The sequence below is a fragment of the Monodon monoceros genome, unplaced genomic scaffold, assembly GCF_005190385.1.
Source record: "Monodon monoceros isolate NGI ecotype Baffin Bay Population unplaced genomic scaffold, NGI_Narwhal_1 Super_Scaffold_8, whole genome shotgun sequence".
Lineage (NCBI taxonomy): Eukaryota > Metazoa > Chordata > Mammalia > Artiodactyla > Monodontidae > Monodon > Monodon monoceros.
In genome coordinates, this window is record NW_021703785.1 from 51707037 (window position 1) to 51713857 (window position 6821).

A 6821-nucleotide genomic window follows, 5' to 3' on the forward strand; every position below is an offset into this window, starting at 1 on the left:
GTTGACAAAATCTGAAAGAGATTATAAAATAAGAATGGAAACTAAAATCAAAGAGCTGGCACTAGGAAAAAGAAGAGACAAGTTGAAAACAAAAACCAAACACATACTGCTTTAAACATTAAAAAAATTACTTATGCCATAACAATCTTAAGAAAGAAGCACAAAGATGGAGGTCTCACACTTCCTGACTTCAAAACATATTACAGTGCTCGCTATGGCAGCACATATACTAAAATTGGAATGATACAGAGAAGATTAGCATGGCCCCTGTGCAAGGATGACACACAAATTAGTGAAGCGTTCCATGTTTTTCCAGGCCTTAGCGAGAAGACAGCAGCATCCTAGACGGCCCAGGACAATGATCGGTTGCCAGAGCTGCCAGTGTCCCAGACCTCACAGTGAGCCACAGCAACCCCCCTGCCTTCACAGGTGACCCTCCGACACTAACAGGTCCACCCACCCACAGCCCATCACCTTCTGCATTTCCTCCGTGACCTCCTGCTTCAACTCTTACTCTTCTCTCATCTTCCTCACAGCAACCAGCCACACTGATCTTCCTCAAATCAGAGACTAATCTCAACATTCACAGAAAGATAGACAAGATGAAAAGGCAGAGAGCTATGTACCAGATGAAGGAACGAGATAAAACCCCAGAAAAACAACTAAATGAAGTGGAGATAGGCAACCTTCCAGAAAAAGAAATCAGAAATAATGATAGTGAAGATGATCCAGGACCTCAGGAAAAGAATGCAGGCAAAGATCAAGAAGATGCAAGAAATGTTTAACAAAGACAGAAGAATTAAAGAACAAACACCTAGAAGAATTAAAGAACAAACAAACAGAAATGAACAATACAATAACTGAAATGAAAAATACACTTGAAACAGGGCTTCCCTGGTGGCGCAGTGCTTGGGGGTCCGCCTGCCAATGCAGGGGACACGGGTTCGTGCCCCGGTGCAGGAAGATCCCACATGCCGCGGAATGGCTGGGCCCGTGAGCCATGGCCGCTGAGCCTGAGCATCCGGAGCCTGTGCTCCACAACCGGAGAGGCCACAGTAGTGAGAGGCCCATGTACCACAAAAAAAAAAAAAAAAAAAAAAATACACTTGAAGGAATCAATAGCAGAATAATTGAGGCAGAAGAATGGATAAGTGAACTGGAAGACAGAATGGTGGAATTCACCACCACAGAACTGAGTAAAGAAAAAAGAATGAAAAGAAATGAAGACAGCCTAAGAGACCTCTGGGACAACATTAAACGTGACAACATTCACATTATAGGGGTGCCAGAAGGAGAAGAGAGAGAGAGAGAGAGAGAAAGGACCCGAGAAAATATTTAAAGAGATTATAGTTGAAAACTTCCCTAACATGGGAAAGGAAATAGGCACCCAACTCCAGGAAGTGCAGAGAGTCCCAGGCAGGATAAACCCAAGGAGAAACATGCGGAGACACACAGTAATCAAACTGACAAAAATTAAAGACAAAAAAAAATTACTGAAAGCAACAAGGGCAAAACGACAAATAACATACAAGGGAACTCCCATAAGGTTAAAAGCTGACTTCTCAGCAGAAACTCTACAAGCCAGAAGGGAGTGGCATGATACATTTAAAGTGATGAAAGGGAAGAACCTGCAACCAAGATTACTCTACCCAGCAAGGATCTCATTCAGATTCGACAGAGAAACCAAAAGCTTTACAGAAAAGCAAAAGCTAAGAGAATTCAGGACCACCAAACCAGATCTACAACAAATGCTAAAGGAACTTCTCTAAGTGGGAAACACAAGAGAAGAAAAGGACCTACGAAAACAAACCTAAAACAATTAGGAAAATGGTAACAGGAACATACATATTGATAATTACCTTAAATGTGAATGGATCAAATGCTCCAACCAAAAGACACAGGCTTGCTGAATGGATACAAAAACAAGACCCATATATATGCTATCTACAACAGAGCCACTTGAGACCTACGGACACATACAGACTGAAAGTGAGGTGGGGAGATGGAAAAAGATATGCCATGCAAATGGAAATCAAAAGAAAGCTGGAATAGCAATACTCATATGAGATAAAGTAGACTTTAATATAAAGAATGTTACAAGAGACAAGGACGGACACTACAAAATGATAAAGGGATCAATCCAAGAAGAAGATACAACATTTATGAATATATATGCACCCAACATAGAGCACCTCAGTACATAAGGCAACTGCTAACAGCTATAAAAGAAGAAATTGACAGTAACATAATAACAGTGGGGGATTTTAACACCTCACACCAATGGACAGATCATCCAAACAATTTACAAGGAAACACAAGCTTTAAATGACACAATAGACCAGACAGATTTAATTGATGTTTATAGGACATTCCATCCAAAAACAGCAGACTACACTTTCTTCTCAAGTGCTCATGGGACATGTTCCAGGAGAGATCATATCTTCGGTCACAAAACAAGCCTTGGGAAATTTAAGAAAACTGAAATCGTATCAAGTATCTTTTCCGACCACAACACTATGAGACTAGATATCAATTACAGGAAAAAATCTGTAAAAAATACAAACACATGGAGGCTAAACAATACATTACTAAATAACCAAGAGATCACTGAGGAAATCAAAAAATACCTAGAGACAAATGACAATGAAAACACAATGATCCAAAACCTATGGGATGCAGCAAAAGCAGTTCTAAGAGGGAAGATTATAGCAATACAAGCCTACCTCAAGAAACAAGAAAAATTTCAAATAAACAATCTAACCTTACAGCTAAAGGAACGAGAGAAAGAAGACCAAACAAAACCCAAAGTTAGCAGAAGGAAAGAAATCATAAAGATCAGAGCACAAATAAATGAAATAGAAGCAAAGAAAACAATAGCAAAGATCAATAAAACTAAAAGCTGGTTCTTTGAGAAGATAAACAAAATTGATAAACCATTAGCCAGACAAATCAAGGAAAACAGGGAGAGGACTCAAATCAATAAAATTAGAAATGAAATAGGAGAAGTTACAACAGACACCACAGAAATACAAAGCATCCTAAGAGACTACTACAAGCAACTCTATGCCAATAAAATGGACAACCTGGAAGAAATGGACAAATTCTTAGAAAGGTATAAACTTCCAAGACTGAACCAGGAAGAAATGGAAAATATGAACAGAACAATCACAAGTAATGAAATTGAAATTATGATTAAAAATCTTCCAACAAACAAAAGTCCAGGACCGGATGGCTTCACAGGTGAATTCTATCAAACATTTGGAGAAGAGTTAACACTCATCCTTCTCAAACTCTTCCAAAAAACTGCAGAGGAAGGAACACTCCCAAACTCATTCTATGAGGCCACCATCATCCTGATACCAAAACCAGACTAAGGTACCACCAAACAAAAAAATTACAGACCAATATCACTGATGAATATAGATGCAAAAACATTCAACAAAATATTAGCAAACAGAATCCAACAACACATTAAAAGGATCATACACCATGTTCAAGTGGGATTTATCCAGGGATACAAGGATTCTTCAATATACGCAAATCAATCAATGTGATATACCATATTAACAAATTGAAGAATAAAAACCAAATGATCATCTCAATAGATGCAGAAAAAGCTTTTGACAAAATTGAAAACCCATTTATGATAAAAACTCTACAGAAAGTGGACATAGAGGGATCCTACCTCAACATAGTAAAGGCCATATAAGACAAACCCACAGCAAACATCATTCTCAATGGTGAAAACGTGAAAGCATTTCCTCTAAGATCAGGAACAAGACAAGGATGTCCACTCTCACCACTATTATTCAACATAGTTTTGGAAATCCTGGCCATGGCAATCAGAGAGGAAAAAGAAATAAAAGGAATACAAATTAGAATAGAAGAAGTAAAATTGTCACTGTTTGCAGATTACATGATACTATACATAGAGAATCCTAAAGATGCCACCAGAAAACTACTAGAGCTAATCAATGAATTTGGTAAAGTTGCAGGATACAAAATGAATGCGCAGAAATCTCTTGCATCCTATACACTAATGATGAAAAATCTGAAAGAGAAATTAGGAAACACTCCCATTTACCACTGCAACAAAAAGAATAAAATACCTAGGAATTAATCTACCTATGGAGACAAAAGACCTGTATGCAGAAAACTATAAGACACTGATGAAAGAAATTAAAGATGATACCAACAGATGGAGGGATATACCATGTTCTTGGATTGGAAGAATCAATATTGTGAAAATGACTACACTACCCAAAACAATCTACAGATTCAATGCAATCCCTATCAAATTACCAATGGCATTTTTCACAGAACTAGAACAAAAAATTTCACAATTTGTATGGAAACACACAAAGACCCCGAATAACCAAAGCAGTCTTGAGGGAAAAAAACAGAGCTGGAGGAATCAGGCTCCCAGACTTCAGACTATACTACAAAGCTACAGTAATGAAGACAGTATGGTACTGGCACAAAAACAGAAATACAGATCAATGGAACAGGATAGAAAGCCCAGAGATAAATCCACGCACTTACGGTCAACTAATGTATGACAAAGGAGGCAAGGATATCCAATGGAGAAAAGACAGTCTCTTCAATAAGTGGTGCTGGGAAAACTGGACAGCTACATGTAAAAGAATGAAATTAGAACACTCCGTAACACCATAAACAAAAATAAAACTCAAAATAGATTAGAGACCTAAATGTAAGATTGGATACTATAAAACTCTTAGAGGAAAACATAGGAAGAACACTCTTTGACATAAATCACAGCAAGATCTTTTTTGATCCACCTCCTAGAGTCATGGAAATAAAAACAAAAATAAACAAATGGGACCTAATGAAACTTAAAAGCTTTTGCAAAGCAAAGGAAACTACAATCAAGATGAAAAGACAACCCTCAGAATGGGAGAAAATATTTGCAAACAAATTAGTGGACAAATGATTAATCTCAAAAATATATAAACAGCTCATGCAGCTCAATATCAAAAAATAAAAACAACGCAATCCAAAAATGGGCAGAAGACGTAAACAGACATTTCTCCAAAGAAGACATACAGATGGCCAAGAAGCACATGAAAAGCTGCTCCACATCACTAATTATTAGAGAAATGCCAATCAAAACTACAATGAGGTATCACCTCACACCAGTCAGAATGGGCAGCATCAGAAAATCTACAAACAACAAATGTTGGAGAGGGTGTGGAGAAAAGTTAACCTTCTTGCACTGTTGATGGAAATGTAAATTGATACAACCACTCTGGAGAACAGTATGGAGGTTCCTTAAAAATCTAAAAATAGAATTACCATATGACCCAGCAATCCCACTACTGGGCATATACCCACAGAAAACCATAATTCAAAAGACACATGCACCCCAATGTTCACTGCAGCACTATTTACAATAGCCAGGACATGGAAGCAACCTAAATGCCCATCGACAGACGAATGGATAAAGAAGATGTGGGGGCTTCCCTGGTGGCACAGTGGTTGAGAGTTCGCCTGCCAATGCAGGGGACATGGGTTTGTGCCCCGGTCTGGGAAGATCCCACATGCCGCGGAGTGGCTGGGTCCGTCAGCCATGGATGCTGGGATTCCGCATCTGAGCCTGTGCTCCGCAACAGCAGAGGCCATGGCAGTGAGAGGCCCGCGTACCGCAAAAAAAAAAAAAAAAGGCCCGCATACTGCAAAAAAAAAAAAAGAGGATATGGTACATATATATACTGGAATATTACTCAGCCATAAAAAGGAATGAAATTGGGTCATTTGTAGAGACGTGGATGATTCTAGAGACTGTCATACAGAGTGAAGTAAGTCAGAAAGAGAAAAACAAATATCATATATTAATGCATATATGTGGAACCTAGAAAAATGATACAGATGAACCGGTTTGCAGGGCAGAAAGAGAGACCCAGATGTAGAGAACAAACGTATGGACACCAAGGGGGGTAAGTGGCCAGGGGAGGGGGGTGGTGGTGTGATGAACTGGGAGATTAGGATTAACATACATACACTAATATGTATAAAATGGATAACTAATAAGAACCTGCTACATAAAAAAATTAAAAATAAATACATTTTTTAAAAACATATTATAAAGCTACAGTAATTAAAGCAGTATGGTTCTGGCATAAAGACAGACATATAAACCAATGGAACAAAACAGCTTAGAAGTAGACCTACACATCTATGGTCAAATGATCTTTGATAAGGGTGCCAAGACTATGCAATGGGGAAAGGATAGTCTCTTCAACAAATATGCCTGGAAAACTGTATATCCACAGACAAAAGAATGATATTGGACCCTTATTCTACACCATATACAAAAAATAAATTCAAAATAGATGAAATATTTAAATGCAAGAGATGAAACTATAAAACTCCTAGAATAAAACACAGGGAAAGCTTCATAACATTGGGGTCAGCAATGATTTCTTGGACATGATAACAAAAGGAAAAACAGACAAGTGGGACTACATAACTAAAAAGCTTTTGTGCAGCAAAGGAAACTATCAACAGAGCAAAAAAACAATCCACAGAATGAGAGAAAATATTTGTAAACTATATATCTGATAAGGAGTTAATATCCAAAATATATAAGAACTCCTACAACTCAAGAGCAAAAAAAAATGTCTTTTTTTTAATGGGCAAAGGACTTGAATAGACATTTCTCCAAAGAAGACATACATGTACCCAATAGGTACATGAAAAGATTCTCATCATTAATCATCAGGGAAATGCAAATCAAAAGAACAAAGCAATATCACCTCACACCTGTTTGGATGGCCATTCTCAAAAAACAAAACAAAACAACA

The 6821-nt window shown here is 37.8% G+C and overlaps 1 non-coding gene across 1 annotated transcript; it reads left to right on the forward strand.

The window, feature by feature from the left end:
• Positions 1 to 205: 205 nt before the first annotated feature.
• On the forward strand, positions 206 to 312 carry LOC114888446. The gene has a single exon (XR_003791783.1). It is a non-coding gene; the product is annotated as a U6 spliceosomal RNA (small nuclear RNA).
• Positions 313 to 6821: the final 6509 nt, after the last annotated feature.